The sequence below is a fragment of the Phyllobates terribilis genome, unplaced genomic scaffold, assembly GCF_046119375.1.
Source record: "Phyllobates terribilis strain yellow unplaced genomic scaffold, ASM4611937v1 Scaffold_662__1_contigs__length_863905, whole genome shotgun sequence".
Classification (NCBI taxonomy): domain Eukaryota; kingdom Metazoa; phylum Chordata; class Amphibia; order Anura; family Dendrobatidae; genus Phyllobates; species Phyllobates terribilis.
Window position 1 is genome coordinate 840,378 of NW_027363422.1, and position 11,264 is coordinate 851,641.

The 11,264-nt window shown below is 46.9% G+C and overlaps 1 pseudogene; it reads right to left on the reverse strand.

The window, feature by feature from the left end:
* Positions 1 to 10,989, reverse strand: part of LOC141235424 (translation factor GUF1, mitochondrial-like) — a 58,418-nt pseudogene extending 47,429 nt beyond the window's left edge.
* Positions 10,990 to 11,264: the final 275 nt, after the last annotated feature.

The window sequence follows — 11,264 nt, forward strand, 5'->3', positions numbered from 1 at the left end:
ATACTGGCACTCAGGCACAAAATATGTAGAATTCACACTACACTAGGGATGAGCAAACCCCGTGGATTTTCGTTTTCAACCAAACTTTAGTCCAAAGTTCGGTTCGGGTACCAGAACTTGAACCCGAACCCCATAGAAGTCAATGGAGACACAAACTTTGCTGCTGTAAAATGGTCGTAGTAAGAGCTAGGGGTCTCTCTTTCTTAAAATGAACTTGTGAGTGTTCGGAGTTCAGCATTGGACACTAGGTGTCCGGTATGAATCCCAAACTTTACAGTTCGGGTTCGCTCATCTCTACACAACACTCATTATACTGTTGTACTAATAGATTACACGTATAGTCCATGTGATTGACTATACATTCATTGTTGAGGACGCTCTTGCAGATGTGTCTAATCTCTGATGTCACTCCATCTGGAGGCTGAATCTTGAACTAAGTGCTCTTGTAATACAGGGTTTAATACTACGCTAATAAAATATATACTGTATACTGTACAATAGCTTTATGACCCCGTTACACAGTTTTTGAGCACTTGAGCTGAAGTTCTTCAAGCTCAATTGGTGTTTTGCATAGTCTGAGGGGGCTATAGGTGTAATTCTGCTTAGATTTTGACTTCGATGTGTGTTGCCGTTACATTGGCATAATACTTTGTTCCATGTACAATATTATGTAGAACAGAGTTTTGATTCTAAATGGACTGTAGATAAAACAGTAGGTCCTGGAACAGTACCAATACACATGCTCTGTAACTAGCCATCCACTCTTTTGGAGTGGACGATTCCTCATTATCAGCATTCTGTCAGCACTATAGGTCCTGGGACATCCTTTCTCTCATTACTCAGCATGCATTGCTTCTGCCATTGCTTAATGAGATGCCTACAATTAACTGAAAGGCTGCATCTCTGTTATGCCTGCATATACAGTTTGACAGGGAGGAGCAGAGAGACAAAGGCCAAGCCCCACTTCCGGTAATCCATATAGGGGGGTTTCTGCTGCTAGAGACAAATTACACTTGGACAGAAGGGAGACCCTAGCGGCCGACACTTATGTTATCTAACCCCTGAAAAGTAACTCCAACTTAATTGAACTTCATAAAGGGATTTTGCACATTATCTATCGAATAAGATCAAGTACAGCGACCATTTAATTTGTATTAGGGTTCAACTCACCTGCAAACACCATGGGTTTCGCAGGCTTAAAGCCAGGCAGAGGCTCCACTGGCTGCTTCAGTAAATGCACAGTGTCTCTTATTTGTGCTTCCTGTACGTCATTCATCCCAGCGATTAGATAACCTACTTGCTCAGCATATCTAGGAAACAATGAGAGTAATATAACATCACAATTAGTGCAGATTCAAATTCTACATTGAATATCAGGTACAAATCTACCATAAAAGAAGGTAGCAACGGCTCTGGGACCCAGCACTGCATGTGTTCACTACAGCTATATACAGCTGGCACTAGAGGGCGCTCACTGGAGACAGACTTCTACTGCTGCGGTTGGGTCCAATATTAGCTGTACATAATCACATGTCAACAGCTCCCCCTGGTGGTGGCTGCATGCAGCAAAATAGTATTTCATCAAGTTACATTCATTTAAGTCAGAAATGCTGTGAGATTAGTCAACACTGAATTTTGGATCTAAAACTAATTTGGATCCAGCAACATATTTGTTGATAACTTCCCAGAGCCTAAATACCACATCAGAGAGCTCTACTAATCGCACTGTAACAAGCTGAGAACCATCGTGCGGCCACAACAGATTTGTATTGAATGGCAATAAAAACACAAAATTGTATTTTAATTTTCAGAACTTTCCATAACACAATATTGACATTTTATTTGCTTTAATAACAGAATCCCCTTTTCGCTCTGCACTCTCCTGGGCACCAAACATACATGTATTTTCATAGAAAGCAGCACCAACAGGAGCGTCACTACTGGACGCAGGATTAGAGTGCCATCTAGTGGCACTAAAAGAATATTCCTAGTGTGCTAAAATGTCTATTATATCCTGCACAGGGTCATACACAATTTGAAATGCTTTGGAAAAAATTACTTTAAAAAAATGATGAAAAAACCCTTTTAAAAAGGCACAGAATGCCATAAGAAAAAAGAACAAAGAGAAGAAGTGGTGCTGAGATGGGCCGGCTGCAGTTTATGCAGATCCTTGGGTGACAAAGTGCATGTGGGATAATCGTCACTTTTACAATTTTTTTAATCTCTTTTTTTTCCAGTAGATTTGCTGTATCTGGGCTTTTTTTTGCAGTTAGAGCTGTAGTTTTTATAAGTATTTTCTGATCTCTTTTTATTACTTTTCTTGGTGAGGCAAAGTGAACAAAAAAAAATCCAGAGATTCTGCCGTTTCATCTTTTTCATTCCATCACCCACACGATTGGATTTATACAAGATATTTTTTTTACTTTTAACACAAACAGATGTGGAGAAGCCAAAAATGATGTAACGGGAGAATTTAACTTTGCAGGCTCAGGTCGCCGAAAACATACAATCGCTTTACCGCTACAGTGTAGAGTAAAATTACCAATCTGATATTAAATCCGGATATGGAATGGGCTTCATAATTGTACAATCATGGAAGACATGGAGGCCTTCAGTAGGATCCTTGGCTGTCAAGACAATGCCATTGCCACATAACACTCATATGATTGATGATATGACATGGCTTTATAACTGATGGGGAGCCGTACCCCACTTATTCTCAGAAAGAGGGGGATGCTTTCTTTGCCTGCACAGCGGCACTCTAAGGCTATGTGCCCACGATGCAGAAATGCTCCGGATTTTTCCTGAGCGTTTCTGCATCTCCCTGGCAGAAAAAACACACGCGGATTTTACATACGTTTTTTTCGGCCAGGGACAAGAGTTTTTCACGCGTTTTGCACATGTGATTTCGCATGCGGGTTATCAAGCGCTTTCCAAGCGATTTTAACATCACTTGGAAAAGTGCTTGACAACTTGGTCACACTATATAAATCCATGCAACCGGCTTTTATTATAGTGTGACCAAGTTAGTTTAAAAAAAAAGAATAAAAATGGTAAAAAATAAAAAAACACATTATACTTACCTTCCGATGGCCCCCGGTCTCCTTATCCGATGTGACCCGTTACATCACTAAATGACGTCATGGAAGGTCCTTTTAGACCATCGCGAGCCGCTGGGGAGCCAAGACGCATCAATAAGGAGACCGGGGGCCATCAGAAGGTGAGTATAAGGTTTATTTTTTATTTTAAATTCTTTTTTCTTTTTTTACAGGTACTAATGGTACCCGGGTCTGGAGGAGAGTCTCCTCTTCACCAGACCCGGGTACCATCCACACATTGAATCGCTTAATATCCGCATGTGCACATGTAGTCATGCGGATATTAAGCGATTCAATGCACGTCAATGGCGGCAAAAACGCCGCGCTTACGCAAAATAATTGGTAGTGCTGCGGATTTTTCCGAAATGATAATCCGCAGCAGAAATTTCCGCAGCATGTGCACAGCACATGCGGATCATCATTGGGGAACATTGCAGACCTTCTACCAAGCGTTTTTTAAGCGTTTCTGCGGCGGAATTGCGGCTGCGGAAAAGCTTAAAAACGCACAGTGGGCACACAGCCTTACGCGGTGAAATGAGCTGCATCTGGATCTCGTCCACCTAAAGGGACTGTCAGCACAGAATGACTGTTCAAACTAAGTCCCAACTCTAGTTGCTTCATGGCGGCGCCAATCATTTATATACACCTTCCCACCTGCTTGTTTTCCCTCTATCCACACCCTCCTCTTCTTTGATTGACAGCTCTGGCTTCATAGAACCAGAGAAGGAAGGAGACAGAGGTAAAACAAGCAGGTGGGAAGGTGTATATAAATGATTGGCCAACGCCGTGATCCACGGAGCGCTTGTGCTTGGTTTCAACAGCCAGTCTGTGCTGACAGTCCCTTTAAAATCAGTGTTTCCCAAACTCCAGTCCTCACGGCCCCCCACAGGTCATGTTTTCAGGATTTCCATAGTATTGCACAGGTGAGAGAATTCCTGATTTCTTGATGATACTTTCATCACATGTGTAATACTGAGGAAATCCTGAAAACATGACCTGTTGGGGGGAAAACCTGACCTGTTGGGGGCCATGAGGACTGGAGTTTGGGAAACACTGCTTTAAATGGAGCGTTGCTGCAGTTTTATTATTCAGCGATTAGCAGGATCCCCCAACAATTTCTTAAGCAATGAGAAAATGCAGTCCCTAATGATGTCCTCTGACAATAAGCAGATCACGGACAGCAGATGCATTGGGTTCTGCATTTCTTGGAGAATGGGATGGGGCAGCTTCTGTCTTCTCAGTGATACAATCAGGAAGGAGATGCAGCGTGAGACAATCCCTGTCTAGATCTTTGATCTTATCATCAATACAGAGGGCTGATTGGTGAAGACAGAGGGAAAGGCTAATAAAATTATAAAAAAAAAACGTAGTTTTTCGCCTTGGGTCAATATGCCAACCTCATTGACTTCATAGCACTTGCCAGAGTGGGCAGACACGATTGAATTGCCTTTACACACGTCGCCTCCACACAGGGCGATGCTGGCTACGACGCCTCTGTACTGATCAAACGTTGAGTCAAACAGCAGGGCTTTAAGAGGGCTGCCCTTTTCAATCTTGGCACTAAAACACAAAAATAAGACATCCTGTTAAGGGGTATAAAGGTAAGTAAACCACGTTCAGTCCAGGGTGATGAATTCAAAAAGACAAAGTTTATTCCGCCATGACATAACGTTTCGACCTGTTATAGGTCTTTATCAAGTATATACAAAGACATACAGGGATACTGATCCCCTTTAAGGAAAATCAGTGGCCAGAACCCTTTAAATTCCCCTTAAATGGTCCAAAACTGAAACTGTGGGAACAATAGAATCCACTTAGGGTTCAGCAAACTTACAGTCAAGAGTTTGATAAAATTATCTACACCCTTGTGTCTCCGGAAAGCATAGCATACATTCACGTGCTGAAAATGCCGACCAATGCTGGAGTGAGTAGAGGTCTGCAGCTTGTGACACTCCTGCTGTAGTGAAACTACAGGTCCCAGCAGGCTGACGGTCTCTCATCAAGTTATGCTGGGAGCCGCAGTTTCACAAATAGTGCTAGAGGATCCATGTCAGAAATATGAGGCTGTCACTAGGGTTTCTCCCACAAATATATAATCGGACGTGGAGAGGATCTGCACGTGGATGAGCCCTATTCTCTATCTGTGAACATACTACTCTCCTTCACTCAGATTCTAAGTGGCTCTGCAGCGCATCTGTGCAGAGCAAGCTGTCAATCAAAATCCGGGCCGGGTTTACAGCCGTCGCCCCATATATAGTGATATAGTGAGGTTAATTTTCTCCCGGTACCTGCACTATCAATAAGGCGGCCGGGCAACATTGTAACAATATTTATCTGCAGATTAACCCTATACCTGCAGGTACATAACATTTTCCAAGGTGACAGGTTCACTTTAATAAAGAGAAGATGGATAGAGCATCATTGAAACCTGGCTCACCCCCTCCGACACGGCCTCTCCTGCTGCAGTTTCATACGGCGGATTCCACCTCTCCCACACCCCCCGCCCCACCGGCAAACACGGTGGAGGAATAGGTTTCCTCCTCTCAGATAGCTGCTCCTTCACGCATATCCCACTGCCACCCTCAATTACTCTCCCCTCTTTTGAAGTGCACTGCGTGCGCATCTACTCCCCCTCCATCCTCCAACTGTCTGTCCTCTACCGCCCCCCAGGATCAACCACCACTTTCTTTGACCTCTTCACCACTTGGCTATTTCATTTCCTCTCCGTTGACATCCCCACTATCCTCATGGGCGACTTCAACATCCCCATTGACACTTCCCTCTCAGCTGCCTCTAAGCTTCTATCCCTCACTTCCTCCTTCGGTCTTACTCAGTGGTCTTCCACACCCACCGACAAAGACGGCCACACAGTGGACCTCATCTTCACCCGCCTCTGTTCCCTATCTAACCTCTCTAACTCACCTCTCCCTCTCTCTGACCACAACCTACTTACATTCTCTACCCTCTCCTCTCCAGGGCAACAATCCCCACTCCACAAACTTGCATACCCTTGCAGAAATCTCAAACACCTTGACCTACACTCACTCTCTGAATCCTTTCTCCCTCTTACAGACATTAGTTCCTTACATGATGCAGATGTTGCTGCCACTTTATACAACACCACAACAGCTGCAGCTCTCGATTCAGTCGCCCCCCTCACACATACCAAAGCTCGCACAATCAACAGGCAACCCTGGCACACCGGCCTAACTAAAGAACTGCGACGGGCCTCCAGGGTTGCTGAGCGTAGATGGAAAAGGTCCCACTCCAATGAGCACTTCATCGCATTCAAACAGTCCCTCACTACCTTCAAGTCCACACTCACGGCAGCAATACAAACATACTTCTCATCTCTCATATCCTCCCTGTCTCACAACCCCAAACAACTATTCAACACCTTCAATTCTCTCCTCCGTCCCCCAGTGCCTTCTCCCTCTCCTCTTATTTCAGCAGAAGACTTTGCCTCGTTCTTCAAGCAGAAGATTGACACCATCAGACAAAGCTTTTGCCTAAAGCCCCCACTGCCCCTCCCCACACCTACTCAACCCTCCTCCTCCAAAACTACCTTCTCCACCATTACGGAAGATCAACTTTCCTCTTTACTCTCCAAATCACACCTCACCACCTGTAAACTTGACCCAATCCCGTCCCACCTCATCCCAAACCTTACCATTATCTTCATCCCACCCCTAGCCCACCTCTTCAACCTGTCACTAACAACTGGTGTCTTCCTCTCATGCTTCAAACATGCCTCAAACACACTCATCCTCAAAAAGCCCTCCCTTGACCCATCCTCTCTGTCTAGCTATCACCCCATATCACTTCTCCCCTATGCCTCAAAACTACTGGATCAACACGTCCATTCTGAGCTGTCCTCCCACCTCTCCTCCTGCTCCCTCTTCGACCGCCTACAATCTGGTCTCTGACCGCACCATTCTACTGAAACTGCACTGACTAAAGTCACCAACGACCTACTAACCGCCAAATCTAAGTGACACTACTCTGTCCTCCTCCTCCTTGACCTGTCATCTACCTTCGACACAGTGGACTAATCCCTCTTACTACAAAATCTCTCATCTCTCGGTATCACAGACTTGGCCCTATCCTGGATCTCCTCATACCTAACAGACAGAAGATTCAGTGTCTCCCACTCACACACCACCTCCTCATCTTGCCCCCTATCTGTCGGTGTCCCCCAAGGTTCAGTTCTAGGACCCCTGCTCTTCTCCATCTACACCTTAGGCCTGGGACAGCTCAGAGTCTCATGGCTTTCATTATCACCTCTATGCTGATGACACACAGATCTACCTCTCTGGACCTGATATCACCTCCTTACTAACCAAAATCCCACAATGTCTGTCGGCTATTTCATCCTTCTTCTCTGCTAGATTTCTAAAACTTAACATGAACAAAACAGAATTCATCATCTTTCCGCCATCTCATTCAACCCCCCCCAACTGACCTATCTATCAACGTCAATGGCTGCCCACTCTCCCCAGTCCCTCAGGCTCGCTGCCTTGGCGTAACCATGGACTCTGAACTCTCCTTCAAACCACATATACAAGCCCTTTCCACTTCCTGCCGACTCCAACTCAAAAATATCTCCCGGATCCGCACATTCCTCAACCATGAATCTGCAAAAACACTAGTGCACGCCCTCATCATCTCCCGCCTCGACTACTGCAACCTCCTGCTCTGTGGCCTCCCTTCCAACACTCTCGCACCCCTCCAATCCATCCTAAACTCTGCTGCCCGACTAATCCACCTGTCCCCCCGCTATTCCCCGTCTCTCCTCTCTGTCAGTCTCTTCACTGGCTCCCCATTGCCCAGAGACTCCAGTTCAAAACCCTAGCCATGACATACAAAGCCATTCACAACCTGTCTCCTCCATATATCTCTGACCTAGTCTCTCGCTACATACCCGCACGCAACCTCCAATCCTCACAAGATCTCCTTCTCTACTCCTCTCTGATCATATGATCATTTTTTTTTAACACTCAAAACCCCTATGGATATTTATGGTTACTAAAGGATTCCTTTCCCATTCTTTTGACAGCTCTTCTTTAGGTGTGGACACAGACCGGCATCCGGCATAAAGACATCTGGAGACTTTTCCTTTTTCTGTGATATTGGATAATCTTGTTCATTTCTAATGCTTTAAATCTTTCAAATTCTTTCCGAAAATTGTATCATAAAGGGACTTTCTCAGGTCAGTTTTGCTTGTGGTTGTGTTACCATTATTTGTGCCAAATGTATCAAAGTGTTGTTTGATAAATGTTTATGTAGCACTTCTATCTATCTTTATTTATTTATTTTACTCACTTATATAGCGCCATTAATGTCTGTAAAGCACTGAGGAATTATCATCACTGTCCCCATCGGGGCTCACAATCTACATTCCCTATCAGTATGTCTTTAGAGTGTGGGAGAAAAACGGAGAACCCAGAGGAAACCCACACAAACACGGGGAGAACATACAAACTCCTTGCAGATGTTGTTCTTGGTGGGATTTGAACCCAGTTAGCAACAATGCTAACCACTGAGCCACCGTGTATCTTTATCCACTTTTAACGTCACCCGTCGTTCTTAGACCTATGTAGCTTACCAAGCCCAATTTCTAAAAGTTGCAAGAGTGGTGTAAAATAGGAAGCTGCACATTTTTTTGCGCAAAAATGATGCGTCACAAAATAGTTTTGTTTTTGTTTTTTTAACACCAAAAATTGATGTAAGTTCCTTGCTACATTGCCCCTTTTCCAGCCAAATTTTGTAGAAAAAAAATAAAAGACAAGGTACAGACAGCGGAGTTAAATTTGCCTACAGGAATGATATTGATCTGGAGCGCATCGTACCCAGATACAGTTGTGGCACCCCAGAGGGTCTGGTTGCCACAGTGGTGTTGCTTCCCTTAAAAGAGGTAATACCATGTCTGGAGGCAAGTGGGGGTTTCCTGGTCAGGAACACTATACATGCAACACTTTCCTGGCTCCAGGCCAGCAAGGGGAGCTCCTCCCCTTGGCAACTGGATCTGGAGGCGGGGTTAGTAGAGTTCAGTGTGAGGAGTCGAGTTTAGGACACTGAAGAGAGAGGAGCTAGGGACTGGAGCTGGAGATAGCTCGTCCTAGCTGGACTACACAAGGAACCAGACACCGGAGTCCGCGGCTGTGGGACCCTTCAGGCCCAGCAGCAGATACCGCGGGGCAGGAGATTGCAGGTCTCCTGGCCCCATCAGACGCCCAGAGGCTCAGCAGCACCGAGGGACCAGCACCGCCACGGAGGAGCGAGGCATCCACAAGGCCTGAGCTGCCAGCCATACGGGTGAGCACAGCACGTTACACTCAGGGACGTGGGCTACAACACAGCTTCAAGCAGAATAGCCAAAAGAGTATAGTGAGAACGGCAGGCCTACAACTCCACCTGGCCAAGGGGACTCTATGCTTGCTCCCAGACCGACCGGACCCTTATTACTAGCCAGTACTCCCGTTGGGGCCTGTATAATTGCCACGAGTAAAGACCCTGGGACTGCACTATCTGACTCCGTGTCATTACTGACTACCTGCACCATAGCTACCTTCATCTACACTCGCTGCCCTGGAGCTACACTCTTCCTGTGGGGAGTTACACTACCTTAGCTGCTATACCACCAGCTTCAGAGGAGTGTTCCGCAGCGGCAGTTCCTATTGACCGCATTCCACAGGTGGCGTAGTCGAACATTAAACACCTTTACACATAGACTACCCTTGGTTTGACCGCCCTGGGTCACGGACCGGGTCGTCGCCACGGTGACTACAACCCTCAGCGTCTACAGACCCGGATCCGGGTACCCCATGGCCCAGGGGGCGAGTCAACTTTGGCGCAGTCGGCAGGATTACGTGCCCGTTACCATCGGGTACTGTGCCCCTTCACGTACTGTGTTGCATACCGTGGTGAAGTTTTCCCGCCAATTACCGCTGTTTCCCGCCATTGGCCGCCATTTCCGGATCGCCACGCGGGAAGAAGAGGGGCATAACCGCTGGAAGCGCGCGAAGCCCAAGCCACGCCTCACGCACTGACGCAGCGCCAGGTCCTGGAAGGAGCCCCAGCGAGCACTGACGTCAGAATCAAGCGACGCCAGGTCCTCAAAGGAGACCATCGCCTGCGGAACTGCGGCCTACGGAAGCAAAGTGAAAGAAGGTAGGCCATGGTTCACTAGGGAGGAGGAAGACGCCCAATATGGAGGGAACTTCAGCCGCAGGCGCGGCCGCTGCCGCGGTAATGCCAATCTCCATGCCGGTGGCGGCGTGGTTGCCCCAGTGCTCAGGAGAGTCACACACCTTGAGTGACTTTAAAGATAGACTGAGCAGCTTATTTAAAGTGTATCCCCTGTCCGAGGAGCAGAAAGTGAGCATCCTCATAGGTCAGTTAATTGGCGCAGCCCAGAGAGAAGTGAAGTCCTGGTCAGCCAGAGACAAAGGGACTGTGAAAGAGATACTGGCCCGCCTAAAGGACACTTTTGACACCCGTACTACAGAAGAGATAAAAATGAAGTTTTATGGGTGCAAACAACGGGCGCAGGACAGTGTACGGGACTATGCTTTAAACCTACAGGAGGCGCTGAGGGCCATCAAACAGGTAGACCCCGGCAGTGTGCGAGATGAGAACAGACTGTTAACTGAGCAGTTTATTGAGGGTCTACTGTTCAGTGCCCACCGAACCCAGCTACGCATAATGGCTCTGCAAAATCCTGATCTGGACTTTGCACAATTTAAAGACAGAGCCATCCGGGTGCTGCGAGAGTCAACACCAGGTGGCGCTACATCTCACCGGCACCCAGCAATCACCTACCACCAGGAGGTGGTACCCTTTTCCCCAGAGCCTGTAGGAGCTGATGCACAGACTCTGGACAATGCCCCGTCTACAGACCTGCACCTTCAGGTCCAAGAACTGACTAAAAGTGTAGCTGCGCTAACAAAAACTGTGCAGTCCTTGCAGGTGTCCCCCAAAGAGAAGATCCAGCTGGCTTCCAGTCTGGAGGACGTCCCGTGGCGGGAACAGAGGAGGATTCCACCAACCAGAGGGAGGAACAGTGACCGCTATGACCAGGACGGACAACCCATCTGCCGCCGCTGTCACCAGCCAGGACATTATGCAAGGTACTGTCATTTAAACGAGCAAAACCTGGGGCAGAGG